Here is an 18,848-nt window from a genome sequence, read left to right as displayed (position 1 = left end):
GGGATTTGGAAAGCCTCTACTCAACACATCAGAATGGCCTCTCTAAACAGTGCGGGATGGATGTTAATTGCTGTGCCTGACCTTGCGTCGCCCTGCCAACCAATTTAAAACGGTTACACTGCTTTGTCTCATACCGAGCCTTTAAAATAACACGTTCATGAATTTGGTGTTACGAGCCAAGTGAAGAAAAAAGAACAGTGTGATAAATGTTGGCTTTAAACCTTCAATCCATTTTTTTTTTTTTTGCAATCACTTCATGTATACCTATAAAAAGCAAACGTAATCCATCAATTATTATGATAATAACATCAGATTAAGATAAGGGTTGTTGGCCCAGCGCAAACAAGCGATGGCTACAGGCCAGCAGAAACAGATGAGCACACGCTGACACCAGAGGGCAGTTGTGCTAATGATTTTTTCTAGATTCTTTCTAGATTAAATTATTTTCAATTACAAAAGTTTTTTTTTCCCCTACGTCTGCAAATCATGAGGCATGAATCTTGAAAAAAAATTATTTGGACTAGTATGCATAAGTACTGTGTAACTTGTCTAAACCCAATTGCAATCACACTAACTTGCAGTTATTACAGTATCTCGAAAAGGTAACATTCGTCACCGTGTCTCTTTGAATAAATTGACAACCCCCCCCGTTTCACTTGTAACTTCCCTTCCCTGTTAGGCTATTTTTCTCACAGCTCACGGAGGTTGATAATCTGCCAGCTTTCCCACCCCCCCCCATTCAATTCAGCTATGATTCCAGAACTGGGCCAACCACATAAAACAACATTCCCTTTCGCCTGCCTGTCAATGCGAGCTTTCAGTTTTGCATTCGTACATATATTTACATAATAGCACACGTTCGATCAAAAACGGAATTTATTTGGTGCCGTGCCCTCTGTAGAAATGATTGAAGTTCTGAAAGTATTAATAAGACTTCTCCATGGCCCTGCCAATCCATACAGAGTATTCAATAAGAATTAAACAGATCGGTCAAGCCGTTTTCAACCATTTTAAAAGCTGACATTTTATCCAGCGCTACTTCCTACCGTCAAATTAAATTGAACGAAAAGTAACGTCGGGATTGCTCTGCGAAAACATTTTGTGAGTCTTATCCTGTTACAGAATTAACCGAGGATTGCCTAATTGTTCATTTGCGCCTTTCTAGTCTTCTCATGCACCTTTTATTATGTTGCTGTTTGTTTATTAGCTTCTATCATCTTTTAGTTTGCAGAGAGCCAGTTCACACGTGTGCAATAAATCGTTTTGGCAGCTTGCCTTAATGAAAATGCACGTATGCTTTTTTTTTATTTTTTTTATTGTGTGAACCTGCCACCCACATTTACAGCCCCTGGACCTAGCAACTCTAATCTGATAGTTATATTGCTACAACTTGCTCTCCACCCTCCATATCTTGCACCTCTGCTACCTAAGAGGCAATACCTACATTTATTGGATTTTTGATTGTTGCCTGCTTCTTGTCAGACTTGTTTTGCAGTTTGGTCTGCCTTTTCTACAGGCGTAATGCACGCCTGTCAGGTATTACTCCCCGGTTTTGATGGAAAAATAAAACATCTCCAAAATCGCACCTCACTCAGTCTCTTATATTTGGGTTCAAAAAGAGGTTCAAAAGCCAAAGCGTCATTTAATGCACACTGCAAGGTATTTCCACTGTAACATTTGGAGTTTGCATGTTCTCCCTGGGCCTGTGTGGGTTTTCTCCGGGTACTCCGGTTTCCTCCCACATTCTAAAAACATGCATGGCAGGCTGATTTAACACTCAAAATTCTCCCTAGGTGTGAGTGTGAGTGCGGATGGTTGTTCGTCTCTGTGTGCCCTGTCATTGGCTGGCAACGGGTTCAGGGTGTCTCCCGCCTACTGCCCGAAAAAACGGCTGGGATAGGCTCCAGCACGCCCCGCGACCCTTGTGAAGATAAAGCGTTTCAAAAAATGGATGGATGGATTTGAATGTCTTTGTCAATAGATGGGTGTAGATAGTCAGCCTCCTTTCTCTTTTTAATACAGGCAAAAAGTGAGTTTACGGTAAAGGAAAATACGGTAATGCAAATGTATTGTTCGGTGTAAAATGACAACTTGACACAGCACTGTTTATCTGCGTTAATGAACTCATGGGGCAGTTGTGATTTACTGCCCAGAAAAGATCTGTTGTCCCTAGAACTCATTGTGCACTGTTATTGGTGAAATATGTGACAATGTCGTCTTCTTGACAATACGCAGCAGGCCAGAGATGACATTCGCCAGCGTGATAATGACACACACCACTTCCTTGAGGCAGCACATCCGTTATCTCCCTTCCTTTGAGCGTCACCGATGATTAGTCAAAGATTTGATTGATGTCAGGTGGTCAATCTCGACTTTCTGCCGCAGCTAATTCTCTCGCTGAATTCATCTTTCCCCCGCCGAGTGTGAAACCTGTGTGCGAGTCGCAACTAATTGTGAAACGCCTTCCAACTGCAATTATCTTCAGTGTTCATCTTTCTGCTCTGAGGCGTAAACACATTTAGCACTTCACTGTGTTCAGCCAAAGGCGCGTTTTGCTCCACAAATATAATCACAACGCAGTAAACAAATGAAGGACAATGTCCATAACGGCATCTCCTAAAACTTGTTGTCATGAATAACCGTAAAAGTAAACACATCCTGTTTGGTTTGATCACTCTTTTATGACTTCTCCAGTTGGTCCTACTTAGTCATAACATGCTTTGGTTAGATTGCAAAATAGAACTGCATCATATAAATTAGGTTCAATATCACACACAAGAATGAGGGCGTCATGTTCTACTATCTGCGTGTACTTCCGCAATAATTTAAAAAAAAATAAAAATAAAAATACCCTAACAATCAGGAATTCTACAGAATTCCATTTTTTAATCCTTGCAAAACTACCTTTTTGAGGGAAAAAAAAACGTACTGCAGCATGTAAAGCCTTTAGTTCCGTCATTAATTTAATGCTCGGTTCATTTTGAAATTTTATGCACACCAACTTTTCTATTAATTCTGAGAAGTCCTTGAACCGCTCAGGGAGTCTGAAGCGGAATGTTGATCATAAAAGTGAGAGCAACATTTTCTGTGCTCCAGGAAAAAAAAAAAAACCCCAACTGAACAGAGCAAAGTATTATTGATGATTCCTGCACATGGGCTAAAAGGAGAAAAGGGGCTGACTATCAACACCAATCGATTGACAAAGACATTCAAATGTAATGCAAGTTCAGATTTAGAAATGAATGATGGTCTTTTGGTTGCATCAATATTCTGTTACGCATTTTCCTGTCATTACCCCGCCGCCTGATTAGCCTCCAATCGTTTTTGTTGAAAAATACAAACAAACCCAAAAAACTTTTAAGCCTTTTACCAGCTGAAAAAATATATCCAAACTGAAGAGTTGGATGCTCTCAGCAGAACAGGAGACATTTATCTATGCTTTTATCTCCCGCAGACTTGATTTTTATTTAAAAAAAAAAAAAAACATCAAATAGCTGCAAAAATGAAGTCAGCCCCAAGAGTAAATGCTATTAAATCCAGGATAAAAACCATTATTTTTTCCTGATACCTTTGATTAAGGTATTTTGAACATCACAATCAATTTCACTGTCAGTAATTTTAGAAAGCTACTTTTCATGTCTTTACTGTGTTTTTGATTGCCTGTAAGACTTGTCTGTAAATGTGTTTAATTGTTGTCAATGTACGTGTAGTTCTTAGTAAGCTACGTTTCTTCTCTCGTCTTTGGCTTTTGAATGTCGATAGCTGGTTGTTTGTATCAGCATTTACATGCTGTGGTTTTGCTTGTGTGAAGCACATTAAGTTGTCTTGTGTATGAAACATGCTATATAAGTAAAGCTGCCTTGCTAACTGTACCTGAAGGGTAGAATTAGACATCTGGAGACTGGCGAAATTGACAGAGAATTGCTCCACCCCCCCCAGCGTGCTGTTCGAAATGTATTGGTTTGTCTATGCCACTCCGCATTTCCATTTGGTTGTCCGTCTATTTGGTAGTTAGCAAAGCATACAGTAAATGGGCGTCGTCTATTTGAAAATGTTCAACGCGATTGAGTCTGCTTCCACTGGTCTCCTTTCTTGTCAAACGGACAACAATTCAAAATCGATACCACTCATGTTTATTTCTTAGTGGTCGGTAAAGTTTAATGTTGCTTTTCCATCAAAGTTGGCGCTAGAGGGGTCAGAAAAGTTGCAACACTGACTCAACAATGACTGGCACTGTACGGCAACTATGAAAAAAAAAAAAAAAAAAAGACTTTTCCGGATCATTTTAGTCAGTCACAACGCAATTTTAAATTATATGATTTGGCCCAACAGAGAAGGGAGATAATATTAATGTTAATATACTCAGCATGCATCAACATGCATACTTGTGTATGGAATGTGTATCGGGAGGGAGGAGGACAGAAACGTACATAGATTCTAGAGATGAAGGAGCACGCCCCTGACTACTTAGGAAAGATCAGTGTCAAGATCATAACCTACATTCCCGGTCCTGTTCTGACATAAGGCAGAGATTTGGCATGGTCGTAAACCCGAAGCTCATGGACCCCGACTTTCAACAACATTGGTTACTATTTGCAGAGCCACTTTCATCGCCATGATATGATTGGTTTGTTTTAGAAGAGACGTGTGACATATTGGGGTGTCGGTGAAGGCTACGGGTGCAAAGTGATGCATTTCTAGAACATTTGAGGTTGGGGATGGGTAATTGGATCAGTGGATGTACGTACTGTACATCCATGCCCCCCCACCCCCTAAAAAAAGAGATCCCGGGATAAAGACTATTCTGTTTGCGGAGCTCATTTTCAACAATTTCTGCAAGCGTTTGATGCCTGGCATTGTGTCGCTGGAGGGAGATTGTTCCATTTAGTACAACCGGTCATAGTGCACTTGAGGATGAATCCTTGAATAAAGCGCAATGACATTTTCGCTTAGCCAGAAAAATGTTTGTGTCTAACCACAATTGTTTTCAGGGCCATTTTCTGTTTTGTTCCTGAAGGTGCCACAAATACTGGGAAAAAAAAAAAAAGCATTCTGGATTCGTAGCAATGAAACTGCGACATCGTTGTTGACTTCAGGTGGAAAGATTGCAGTAATAAAGCAAATGGAAATGAAATGGAAACGCCGAGTGGAATATGACATACGATGGAAATTCACCGCATCAGCAAAAAGCCCGCGCAGATTTTCAGATATCTAAGGCATCGAGTGTTCAGGGAGAAAATGCCAGGCAATATACACTTGTTTTTAAAGCAGTAGAGGAACATACTGGTATATAAATGTTTATTTTTAAAAAAGCAGCCTTGTATAAATACTTTCCACATTGAGATTTAAGTGTGAATGCTGCAGCCAACAATTTCTTTCATTTTTATGCATTGTCTTTGAAAAGAAACGATTGCTTGTGAGTGCCTAAACGCTCATTGTCTCCATAGCCTACTACACTTTAATCAAATGAAAAAAGGTAAAAATAACTTGGCCATTGGCCATTATCATGCATTTACGAGCGCTGTAAATGTGGCCAAAACCATTTTGCGCGTTTGATGAACTCGTGTTAAAAATTGCGACGCCCATCCACAAAGCCGCTTGCCCTCCCTTCTTGTAATTTCAGCAATTTATCCTGCTCATTACTGAAATGTGGGGTCAAGCTCCGCTAGTTACTCTGGCCCACTATTTGTATTTTCCCCATTTTAATGTGGATCATGTTATTATTTTCAAATCTTTCTCTACTCAATGACCATTTTCAAATCTTTTGCAAATGGCGGTTTAAAATAATAGATGCAATGTGCTATAATGTGTACAAAGAACTGTCATTTTTTTTTCTCCATCAAAAGTACAACATGCACAGCTACACTTTTTCTTGCGCATTTGTGGTACTGCTTTGAGATGAGGCAGTGGAAGATGTTGAAACGGAATGCTTGAAGCCTTGATGTAATGTTTATGTGCTCAAAGATGACAAGAAAAAAAAACAGTGAAATGATCTATGACATCAAATACATTCACAACTAACAATGCAGTGGTGGCATGTTATGAAAGAATGTCTATAATTCATCCATTCATTTTCTAATCCGTTTATCGTCATGAGGGTCGCGGTGCAATTCCATCTATGTTCTTGAATTCCAAAGCATAATTTATGAGTAAATGACCTGCGATGGAAAATCAAAGATAAGACAGCTTGTCTTTTTAAATTAGATTTTATATAACCGTTTTTTTTTGGTTGTTTTTGTTTTCTTAAATTCTTTTATTAATTATTTATTAATATTCAAAGAGTTGTGTCTCTGGAGTGTCTGACCACAGCTCATATCTTAAAATGAACAGTGAAAATAAATATTTTGCTTTGTGATTGTGAGGTATTCTTAATTTCGACAGGTTATGACATCATATTGTGGCAAATTTCCACAAGCAAGTTTCGCCACCCATGACTTGGCAACTTGGCTCAGCGAAGGGCCGCCATTTGTAGCTGGCGACGTTTCGCATGCGCCACAGAAACAGATAAGTACACTAACTGAGTGTAATTCCGTGAATATACAATGCAAACTGCCTTTCACGCTTAACGGTTCATACCAACTTTTTTAAACTCGGGGTTCCATATGCAACCACACCTAGCTCCACCCCTGATCGTCATAGTAACATACTCTGTACTTGTCCTTGGCCGAGCAGTACATGGGCAACTTGCCTGAGTTAAGACCGCCAACTGAAAACAGGTTTGGAAAAACAGGAGATAAAAATGGAGGTGTCCTGTAATTCCTGATCTTTTGGGGATTTTGGAAAACATCACAGATGTTAGTTATGAAGACACCTGGGTACTCTTTTAAATTGTTAAAAGGTATGAAGGTAGCCCTGGAGCACATATTTCTTATTTATCTGGTACGTGTCAGTTTGCTTCTTTTTAAATATAGTAAAAAAAAAAAAAAAAGTGGACTTGTCTGGGCAAATCTGAACATTTTGCATCCCGTACCTTTTTGTCCCCTAGAAAATGTACCATAACATTGTTTTCTTTTCTATACTCATTCCATTCCCTCAAGGGGAAATTCAAACTCTCACTCTGCTGTATATTTTTATGTTGCACACCACACACAGAGAACCAGATCACACAAATGCAGGCATGCAAGGAGAGACGTCAGAGTGAAAGGGGAGCACAAACAAGGTCGGAGTGTGGGGATGTTGTCTTGCTCAAGGGCACCTTGACAGTAGTCAGTAAGATTAGCATCCCTCCAACGACTCGACGTTATATATTTTTTTCCATTTTGTCCGCAGCGGGACTTTAGCGTTACAGATAAGCCCGCAAATGAGCTACTGCTGCCCTTACGCTAATTTGAAGTCCACTGAGCAGCCAGATGGTTATACTGTATCGTGAAGTCGACTCCAATCGTAGCTCTATTTTTGACAGTGTGTCACATGTCCTCTACCCTACATGACATCTGTATGCTCCGGCATTGCGCCACTGATTCATTGTGCTGCCAAGTAGGGCATGCGAATACAATAGAAGATTGGGGCTAAAAGTGGGCCTCGAAAACCTCAAAGGTATTATCTGCTGAAAGAGATAAAGTGCTCTCTGTTGTGATAAGAATATACTCATGACTCAGAATCATCATCCAGATAGCATGGAAAGGCGCACGTGATGTTTTAATGTATGTGCAGTTTATACAAGACAATAACGACTTCCTGAGGCTTTAAACGAAGGGAGGATTTGCTTTCCACAGTACGGGGCCTACAATTACCTTTCGTTTTTTAAAATTTGAATACATGAATTAAATAACGATTATAAATGATGAGTGGAGGAGAATGTGAAACACCTTTTTGGATTTGAAACAAGGCCGGAGACTTTGAAGTCCTGCATTGCTTGATATAGCCTAGCAAGAACATATTTTTTATATAAGCTGCAAATACCCCTTTAATGAAAGAAAGGGAAGACTCCCTAAAGACTTTTTGGACCTGCTCAGCTGCTGTAATTATCTTTAGTAATATATCTATTTGAAAATATCCTTGTGGATTTGTGTAGAATTTGACTTTGACAGTCATGAACTGCACCAGAGCACTTTGTGTGGACCTCTTGCGAGACCAAAGAACTCCACAAAGCTCAATAATCCAACTACATAATACAAGATGTCGAGCCATCTCCTAGTTTAAGTAAAAAAAAAAAAACGTTCTTACCCCAAGGCGGTCAATTACAGTTGCATGATCAAATACATCAAAAGCTGCATAATGTCGAGAGACAGTCGAATGAACGATCTCTTTTGTCTGCTGTTTAAAGGCACTCGTCCACGGCTCTGAAATGACTCATAGAATTTCACAAATAAAGTGGATAGTTTGGTTTGTTTATGTGGTCTGCTGCTGATAAAAAAAAAAAAGATTCCATTGCTGATTTTTATTTAGTTTATCATTGCACAGTGACCTGCCTGATGGCTAATACATCCGCTGTAAATTCAACTCCTTATGATATTCTCGATTCCAACATTTCGCCACATTGTTGTCAACATTCATTATGTGCCCCCCGCATTGCCAGTGCACTCATTGCCTTTTGATTGTTTTCTATGTTGAGTTTTGTTATAGCCTGTGTAATTATGTTTTTCAGAGATTGCCATGCCTGACTTAATGATTGGCGGTCTATCGTTTTGAATATTATAAACTCTTAACATATACAATATGCATTGATGCCCAGTAAACCCACTTCGAGCGTGAAAATGAACGAGCCATTTGTTTTGTCCATCCATGTTTTGAATCGCTTTTCCGCACTCCTGCGTCGTTACTCCATAGTGAGACGACGGATGATTTATGTGCGTTCTTGACATTGCTTTCCTTCCTCAAAAAAAAAAAAAAAAAAAAAAAAAAAAGGAGAAAGGAGCAGAACGTAAAACTCAGAGCAATGCTTCCAGTCACTCTTGTGAAAGAAAAAAAAAAAAAAAAGGAGAAAGGAGCGGAACATAAAACTTAGAGCAATGCTTCCAGTCAGTCTTGCGAAGCGGATTATTCATGTGCATAGCAAGCCTGCAAATTAGCATTTAACTAAGCTCTCTTAATAGTAGTCAGAGGTAACCAAATTTCATGTCGCTATGTAAAACAGGCTTCAGGGGCTGAAAAAAAAAATGTCGGGAAAGCACTACTGAGCAAATTTGATTTGCTTATTAACATTGATAACGCAATCCCGTACTTGGTATGAGGCGCAAAATCACCCCATGGTAAAAAATAAGAAATCATTTGCCAGCATTTCCTTTATCGACCCACTGGAAACATATTGATCAGTTAATTGCTATTCCTCCAAAGCATATTTTCCTAGTAAATGCCCTGCGATGGAAAGTCAAAGATAATAACTGAAGTATTCACACTGCCCAACGGGATCATCTTGGTGAATATCGTGAACTCTTGTTTCGATCGTCTTGAAATGATGCTGTTCTTTAGGCTTCAAACAATCAGAGTAAGTATTGAACCCAATTTTGCCTCAGTGGTCTTACGATTGAACAGCAATCCATTCCGCATAATTTGCATCATTCTTAACGAGCAATTATTTGATTATCGTGCCTGAGTAGAAACGCAAACTTGATGGCGGTTGAGCATTTCAGTCTTAACGGTAGTGAGCTGAACTGTCCTTGAGACATGGATTAATTGACGCAGCAAGGCTTAGAGGCAAAACATGCACAAATTACTGATGGACTTCAGGTCAGTGATCCCAACATTTGCAAAGCTCTGACTCGCTTTGTCCACTTCAGTCCCTCCCACCAAAAGCTTGAGGTCAGACCCAACTTCAGCACAAAGACATCCTCTTCCACCCTAAATAATGTGCTTTTTGTCTAGCTCGGGAAGGAATCATCTGTAGCAGCGTACCATCTGACATATGGGGCTCTGTCGATCCTTCATAATGGGTACAAATAGTTGCTATTATGCCGTTGTATCGACACAAATCATCACAAAATATGAGGATGAAATGAGATCATCCATTATGTCTCCCCAATGGCTTTTCTGCTCATATTCTGGAATAATCACATGTATCGCTGCATATTATATTGGGGAAAACTTTTAAATGGCAAAAATGATCAAACGATCAGCATGCGGCAATTTTAAGAGTTGCTGTATTAATTAGAAGGGGGGGAAAAAACACCTTACAATTTGAATGCATAAAGTAGGACAAGAGCCAAGAGGAGAGAAAGACCAAAATTTGTCTGCCTCTTTGCGGGTTGAATCAGCTCCTTTGGGGCGGATGTGTGAAGCAGGCTTTTGGGCTCTTGCTGAGACAAATAGCTTCTCCCAGTCGCGCAACAACTAGAGAGTGATGAGGCTTTTATCCAAAAGCGAAGGAGATACTTTGTGCTAACTATGTCCCAGACCTAAGAGACCACCCACAGGTGAAGCCCCCTCCCCTTTGGCGAAGATACCCCCCCATGAGAGAAGCGATCCACTTCCACATGAATCACCCCCGAGGACGCAAATAGTTCTTGCAAAGTACGTGATGATCACCGCGTCGCGTCAGCGGTTTGCATGGCGTGCATCGGCGGAGGAAGAATGACTCTGCCCTTTTTTCCCTCCCCTCGTTAACAACAATGCATCCGAGAATTAATGGCAAAGTGAATAGATGTTGCTGAAATGTAAATTACATTCCGTTTTGAGTTCTATACAGTGCAATTATCATAGATGTTTGCGCATGATTATCTCCCGCTGTATGTGGGATGATTGCTATTTCGCAGCTGCGCAACTTTTTATAAGAGATAAATCTGAAGGAGGAAATCACTTGCGGTGATTGCTTTTCTCTAACTGTAGCGTTTCAACCAGAACCGACCCCACATTTTCTGAATAAGACAAAAAAAGAGACTTGAATGCATTGTGCCAGATTCCTCTGCCTGGTTGCGGCTTCGGAGTCTCGTAGCTTGGTGGTCTTGCAGCCTGGTAGCTACGCTTGTGGCCTTAACAGCATGCATTGAAGCAGAAACAACCATTCCAGCTGGATGACTGAGAAAAGTCTGCTCAAGCATGTGGGTTCACTTTGAGGAAGAATTGGTTGAAATGGCTTAGCGTTCTCCGGACATATGTAGGCGACTCACGTCGGGAGTCTTTCACTTAAGGGACAATGGTTGCTCGTATTGGCGTGCCATTGAAACGTGCGAGCAAACATGCAATAGAAAGTAGCAACGGTACGAGCCTTACCTCCCAGCCCAGGACGTAGTCTGTTGTCATAACCATCCAACAGTCTGTCTAAGATTCGGGTGAAAATTGTGATATTGTTACTGTCATCGGGCAGCGGCTCTCTGTGTCCAACGACGGCACTTTAGGAAGAAATGGACAGAAGTTACACTCGAAATGTAAATGGCAAAACAAATGATAAAGCAGTTATATATATTTCGCTTGGTTGAGTGTTTGGATCTTTTCATACCACTGGCAGCAATTTTTGTGCTTTGTCAGAATTAAAAAAAACAAAACAAATCTGACAGTTGGCTTCCTCCCAAGTGTTATATTGAACTTTGCCGTGGTGTTAAACTGCACTGTAACATACTAAAAGGTTTTTCTAATTGAGTGGCCACTTCATGGGGACCTCACAGTGTAACGAGAGACTACTTCCCATTCCACAAAGGTGCACGCGGCCCCTTCCGCCCAATTTTACTTGTGCAAAGTCTCAAAAAAATACCAAACGAAAGACAACTTAACCCGTGCGCACAGTTAGACTGCGCTTTGCATGGAGTTGCGCTTGGTATGAAAATAGGGCCCATAAATTTACATCTCATAAGATCCATCAGGAGTGAACTGTGGGGATATAGAAATCCCATTATTATATCATTAGAGCGCTGATGATTTAATGAGTACACACTTTAATTAAGCTCGAATCCCCTGAAGGGCTAAAGTATCCAAGTAATTCTCAATCAACAAACATTCAATGCACCAGTAGCAGCAATCGTTCCAGTGGCAATGGACACAGTTTGAAGAAATTTACATCTTAACCACGAACTTGCAATTGCTTTAAAGGGAAACCTTGAAAATCTCATTTAGAGGCTTTCTCTACTTGAATCTGCCCTGGAAAAAAAAAAAAAATCCATCCATGGACTGCTCACCAACTATTCAAACTCATATTCACACGTATGAAGATTGGAGAGTCTTTAGTGACGCTGACATGCATGTTTTTAGAATTTGGGAAGAAGCTGGACGACCAGCAGAAGACACACACAAGCGCACACACAGGCTGGATTTGAACCCCAACCCCTCAAAATTGTGAGGCAGTTTTGCAACCCCCCCTCACCGTGCTGCGGTTTACAATGTGCATGACAAATGTGAATCTTTTAGTCTTCTCCGAATTTAATTATTACTCCGTAAAAAAACATGTCTACTTAATCATCATTCTCATTTAGCAGTAATTAACCAATGCTTGGTTCATTCCATACGAAATTCCGATGGATATTCTCATTTCCATCTCAAAGAAGAAAAATCTAAAAGATTGACAGAGTAAATGAGAAGTGTTTGAAAGGCAGACAAGGTTATCAATTCGGTCTCGTGTTGGCACACTGAAGCAGACACAGAGTTTAAATGGAGCAGACTTGGCTTGGCGAGATGTTTTGTGTTCGAGACGCTTTCTCAGGGCAGACGGATGCCGCTGCCAGCTCGGAGGTGTGTGTCCGTAATTGATGGAACGGCCTTCGGAGCAACTTGGGTGAGGGTACAATTTGTAAACCAGCAATTTTGTACTTGGCATGCTCAATTCAAGCAGACATGATCTAAGACCGCATCGGAACCACTGTGGTTGGACTCGTTCCGTTCTGTGGCGCTGACCTTCAGTTGTTCTGATTTTTAACACAATTGTTTCCGTCAAACTTAACATAATGAAAACTGCTGGGAAACCTACTAAAAAAGTTTTAAGTTGCATCTTTACGTTATTATAATGGATAAGTGGAGGGGTTAGAAATCAGTTAACTGTTTATAAAAAAGAAGAGCTGACATGCATGTTTTTAGAATTTGGGAAGAAGCTGGACGACCAGCAGAAGACACACACAAGCGCACACACAGGCTGGATTTGAACCCCAACCCCTCAAAATTGTGAGGCAGTTTTGCAACCCCCCCTCACCGTGCTGCGGTTTACAATGTGCATGACAAATGTGAATCTTTTAGTCTTCTCCGAATTTAATCATTACTCCGTAAAAAAACATGTCTACTTAATCATCATTCTCATTTAGCAGTAATTAACCAATGCTTGGTTCATTCCATACGAAATTCCGATGGATATTCTCATTTCCATCTCAAAGAAGAAAAATCTAAAAGATTGACAGAGTAAATGAGAAGTGTTTGAAAGGCAGACAAGGTTATCAATTCGGTCTCGTGTTGGCACACTGAAGCAGACACAGAGTTTAAATGGAGCAGACTTGGCTTGGCGAGATGTTTTGTGTTCGAGACGCTTTCTCAGGGCAGACGGATGCCGCTGCCAGCTCGGAGGTGTGTGTCCGTAATTGATGGAACGGCCTTCGGAGCAACTTGGGTGAGGGTACAATTTGTAAACCAGCAATTTTGTACTTGGCATGCTCAATTCAAGCAGACATGATCTAAGACCGCATCGGAACCACTGTGGTTGGACTCGTTCCGTTCTGTGGCGCTGACCTTCAGTTGTTCTGATTTTTAACACAATTGTTTCCGTCAAACTTAACATAATGAAAACTGCTGGGAAACCTACTAAAAAAGTTTTAAGTTGCATCTTTACGTTATTATAATGGATAAGTGGAGGGGTTAGAAATCAGTTAACTGTTTATAAAAAAGAAGACTGCGCACTCATCACATACACATAAAAAAAAAAAAAAAATTCTAGTTTATTTTTTTTTTCTCACAAATACGCGTTGCCAAAAAAAATGCTCGCAAAAGCAAACACGCGCAAAGAGAATTATTTAATTGTCATGAATGATGGTGGTTCAAAATGGCGGGACTTTAGGGGGATATTTGTCCTTAAAAAGTTGTTTGAAATCAGAAATATAAAGACTCCAGCGGCGCTTCCAAATTCTGAGGTACCGCTGTGGATGACAAACATTTCAGGTCTCACTTGAGTAATTAGCGTCTTCCTCCCTTCCCGTATGGCATGAAACCAATTCGGAGATCCTGTGGAATGGAATTCCCACTTTCCATTTTACCCAGTGCATTGGAGCAGCAGAGTCGACGGTGATGGATCAATGCTTCGTGCTCACTAATGAGCTTATGTAGTTTAATACCGCTAGAAAGGTGAAATTGCTGAAATCGGTGTGATTAATTTATGGTATCGATTGGTAACGTTGCTCCCATTGGCGCAGCGTGATGTCATCCCCCCCAAGATTGGATTAACGGTTTGAACCTGCATGACTGCTGACTACAATACTGCTAACAATGACACGATTTCATACCTCCAAGCGTTGTTCGATTCAATTCTGAAATATTTCACCGTGGCCACTTTGGGATACATCGCTTTCACGTTTTGATTTCCGTCCACTCTGTCTGAAGTGATCCAACGAGCCACAGATGACGTGTTACAAATGGAGAGATTCAAACACAAAAGTAGCAGCCGACGCATTTATTGAAGAGTTTTACTGTCGAGCACCTGGGGCGAGTGAAATCAAATAACGTTAATTAGCCAGGCCGCTTGAAGCGTTGCAGAAAGAATATTGAAACCTGATAACGTTCCTGGCTGGGGCTTTAGGAGACCTAGTTTGGATATTATAAATACTTAACTGCAAGCACCTATCGTCGAAAGCTGCGAATCTATGTGGGTGGAGGAGTGGGGGTGTTCTAATTAGCGCATCGTTTTCGGCACGGAATAAACTCTGTGCCGAAAATGATGCATGGGTTACCCTTTCCAACATAGCTAATCTTTCATACCAGATCCTCCCATCATCAACATATTGATAGCTATGCAGCAGCGCGTTGTGTCGCAGTGCATTATGTAACACTTTGTCTCTTATCAATGGGCGCCATGTAGCTTTTTCAAGCCTTAACAATGTGAAGGATTTGTCTTTGCTCGGTTCCTCTGTTGTCTACTTTCCTGTTGAGGAAGATTATGTGCACTGGAGGACAACTGATGGAGGACTTACTGTAAAGCAGTTGCTAACGGAGCAGTTTTGCTACACTCAAGGGGCAATCCTGCTATCACTTTTTTTTTTAATCTGCCTGAACATATTGGCTTCATTTAAAGAGTTACGCTGAAAATTGTGTATAACATGAACCTTTGTCAATATGACAATAAAAATCACGATTTTCCAGAATTCAGGACATTTCAAGAGAGATTTCATCAAATGAAACCCGACGCAATAATAAAGTGAGGTACTTCATTTGGCTTTGCGGCTTTTCTGGCTGATGTTTTGCTATGCCGGTGACTAAGCATTGAATGTGTGATTGTGAATTGATCATTAATTTCCCCCCATTGCTGAACATGAACAAGTACATTTCGTCAGATGCCCACAGTCAGTAACAGACAGCTGTTCCTATTGAATATGAGCTACAGGAAAGTGCTCTATAAATACAGTTGAGTTGACAGGTTTCATATTTCAAACCCTGAAAAATATTTTTGCCCAAACGCAAATAATCGCCACATAGAAATGTAATTTAAACTTCTTGCGATAACGAAGACTATCAGGTAATGAGTATAATTTCTAAATTTGTCCAACTGTTCCTTCAGGATCCCCAAATAAAAGCCTGCTCTTTATATCTGTTTTTATTTCTAGCTTCTTTCGGGGGTAATAAAAATGAATGGATTATTTTAAATAGACATTGAAAAACTAAACAACATTGCACATCGTAGTCACTTGACAATTTTTAAGTATATGGTCATGTTATAGCGCTTAGAAAAAAGAAGAAAATAAAACAAAGCCTTTGCACAAGAGCCATTCATGTAACCATCCTAGACACTCTTTAAGATTTTTTATAGATGCTGCTCGGTTATGTGCCCACTGGGAATCTCTGACTGCTGACTTTTGCCCGTGACTTGCTGACTTGAATATTGCACCATTAAAAAGAAAAAAAAAATAGGAGTACATTTAAGATTAAAAGCACCTTCAACCAATTATCAAAAATCTTCTCGCATTACAGGGATGGGAAAATTCATTCATTTCAACCGAACTATTTTTCAGCAACATTGTGTCATTGTGCCTGTACAAGCTCTGTGCCAACTTCCAACCATCCATTATCCAAACCGCTTCATCCTCGCAAGGGTCGCGGGCATGCTGGAGGCCTACCCCAGCTGACTTGAACCACTTGTGAAATGGTATTCGGCAGCAGTCTATCAGCAAAGCTAAGACCAGCACTTCATGGGACTTTGTAATTGAAAGCAGCAAGGGGAAGGCCGAGAGGTGACTTCTTGGCTCATGAATCGTATTTCGAAGCTGTACGATGGAATCGGCTCGATTGACAGATAAACGGACAATCGCTGACCATGACTCAGTAAAATTTGGGGTCAAGGTGAACTGCTATCTGTGATTGCTTGGAGAAGCCGGCTTAGAATTGCTTGTTGTGGACTTGACATTGTCACATTAATATCCCTCCAAGTGAGGTTTGTTTGGCAAAGTCAGAGAAGTGTTTATATGACACCATTCATTGATAGAGCACAGTTAATCGCGCTTTTTAAACGTGGTCTACACCCGGGCAAAAGTCTTAGTCAACAGCTGTGATCCAGCCTTCCTGGCACGGCGTTCCTCTTTAATTTAATTCACTATCAACTGCTTACTTCTTTCATGTACACCCTCTATTCCTCAGCCTTTGCACTATAAATACTCCACAGAGTCGGACAGGTCGTTGCAAAAATGCAGCTCCCAAAATGAATAAAGCGCTTTGTCATTCAGCGTTTTTTTGACTCCGGGTTGACAGCACTGGTATGCTAATTTCCACGGCCTAGACTATAATCAATCTTGAATGTCATGCTCAAAGATGTCCAGCAAAAGAAAAGTGGCACTTCAAGAGGAGTTGACTGAAGAGTGTACTCTCTGCTCCTCAAAGCCTATTCGGCTTCCTTCTTATCTGTGCAGCTGTCACACTGCCACTCCTGGATCAAACACTGACACAACAAGAAGACAAAGGCCATTTCGAGAGCACAGACCTCCGCCAGGGTAATGAAATGTTATTTGAGGAATTAATGAGAATATTCAGACCGTTCTCAAATTCATCCAAAAGCTCTCATTATAAACGAATGAATGAATAAGGCTGCCACAGATGGTTATTTGGCGAGTCGACCAGTCATCGAGAGTACTCGGGTTTCGTCAATTAATGGGATCATAAGTAAATCAGTGGCGGCCCGGTGGTCCAGTGGTTAGCGCGTTGACCTCAGAGTGCAGAGGTACCGGGTTCAATTCCAGCTCCGGCCTCACTGTGTGGAGTTTGCATGTTCTCCCCGGGCCTGCGTGGGTTTTCTGCGGGTACTCCGGTTTCCTCCCACATTCCAAAAACATGCATGGCAGGCTGATTGAACACTCAAAATTGTCCCTAGGTGTGAGTGTGAGCGTGGATGGTTGTTTGTCTGTATGTGCCGTGCGATTGGCTGGCAACCGGTTCAGGGTGTCCCCCGACTACTGCCCAAAGACAGCTGGGATAGGCTCCAGCCCCCCCCCCCCCCCACACACACACACCCGCGGCCCTTGTGAGGATAAAACGGATTGGAAAATGAATGAAAAAAGTCCATCAGTGCATATCACACCAGTCAGCAACTGCTCTTAATATGATCATCATTAGCTGCCAGCTTGAACTCTTTCAGGCGTGTGCAAACTAAAAATGAAGACAATTGATAGTACATTTAACTTTCATCCAAAATGTTCTGCTTTGCTTGACTAGCATGTGTAATTTGAAAGTATTAAACTAGTCTACAAAATCAAAATGGGAACCGGAGGACCGTAAACGAAAGAAAAAAAAAATCCTTAAAGACGAGGAGGCACGTTTTTTATTTTTTTTTAGTAATGCTACACAGTGAATGAGGTATTTATTCAACATGTGTTTTAATATGTTACTATAAGTGCTCCTATTTCCTAGTCCTTGAAGGCATAATTCTGTTCGCGAGTGCCAAAATGAGAGAAAGCGACCGAGACGGAGAGCAAGCGAGTGTCTCTACTGTTCATGTTATCGCTACCGCCATACAGTAGCTTTGTTTTGGTTGTTAATAACCGTGAGTTAACTAACTGCCTCTGTCATCCATGGAAGATGCTACAAGTATTAGCACACCCAAATATGTAAAAAAAAAAAAAACCTAAAAAAAAACCAATAAGCTGTGTGTGCGAACGCTATATTGCAAACACGATCTGTCCCTATGTCTGAAACAGAATCCGACATCAGCCACAATGTGCTTCCTTTTTTTTTTTTTTTAAAATGCTTGTGCTTCCCTGTCCCGAGGCCATGAGAAAGCAGGTTTGCATCGCATTAAGTATTTTGGGTGAAATGCGCCCTAACTTTCGGACTCTGTTGCTAACACGGGGTCAGCCATGACACTGCATTAGTCACAGTGCTGCTGTTTACATCATGGATGACCCAGATTACCACTAATGCGCATGTGTGCCACAGACAGGCAGATGGCTAGCGGGAGACGAAGCTGTTTTGAGAGAAATAAAGCATCAAAAAGAAAAAAAAAAAAAAGCAAGGTGTAAGACTATTACATTAACCTTCCGGCTTCCTCCAACATTCCAAAAACATGCAATAGCAGGTTCATCAAAGACTCTAAATTGAGACGAAGCTGTTTTGAGAAAAAAAAAGCAACAAAAAGAAAAAAAAAAAAAAGCAAGGTGTAAGACTATTACATTAACCTTCCGGCTTCCTCCAACATTCCAAAAACATGCAATAGCAGGTTCATCAAAGACTCTAAATTGTCTTTAGGTGCGAAAGCCAATGTTTTTTTTTTTTTTTTTTTTTTTTTTTTTTTTTGTGAACCCCCCCCCCCC

General features: G+C 40.8%; 1 protein-coding gene and 1 long non-coding RNA gene across 3 annotated transcripts in view; one reads left to right on the top strand and one right to left on the bottom strand.

The window, feature by feature from the left end:
- gabrb4 (gamma-aminobutyric acid type A receptor subunit beta4) overlaps positions 1–18,848 on the top strand; it is a 148,392-nt gene that overhangs the window by 21,362 nt on the left and 108,182 nt on the right. The gene's annotated exons all lie outside the window — the stretch shown is intronic.
- LOC109508685 (uncharacterized) overlaps positions 10,636–18,848 on the bottom strand; it is a 37,628-nt gene continuing 29,415 nt past the window's right edge. Inside the window, exon 3 of the long non-coding RNA XR_002166736.1 lies at positions 10,636–11,267. This is a non-coding gene — a long non-coding RNA (uncharacterized LOC109508685). The remainder of the gene's footprint in view (positions 11,268–18,848) is intronic.

Source organism: Hippocampus comes, unplaced genomic scaffold (assembly GCF_001891065.2).
Source record: "Hippocampus comes isolate QL1 unplaced genomic scaffold, H_comes_QL1_v1.1 scaffold66, whole genome shotgun sequence".
NCBI lineage: Eukaryota > Metazoa > Chordata > Actinopteri > Syngnathiformes > Syngnathidae > Hippocampus > Hippocampus comes.
The sequence above is the reverse complement of the archived record's forward strand: the minus strand, read 5'-3'. Positions and strand labels throughout refer to the sequence as shown.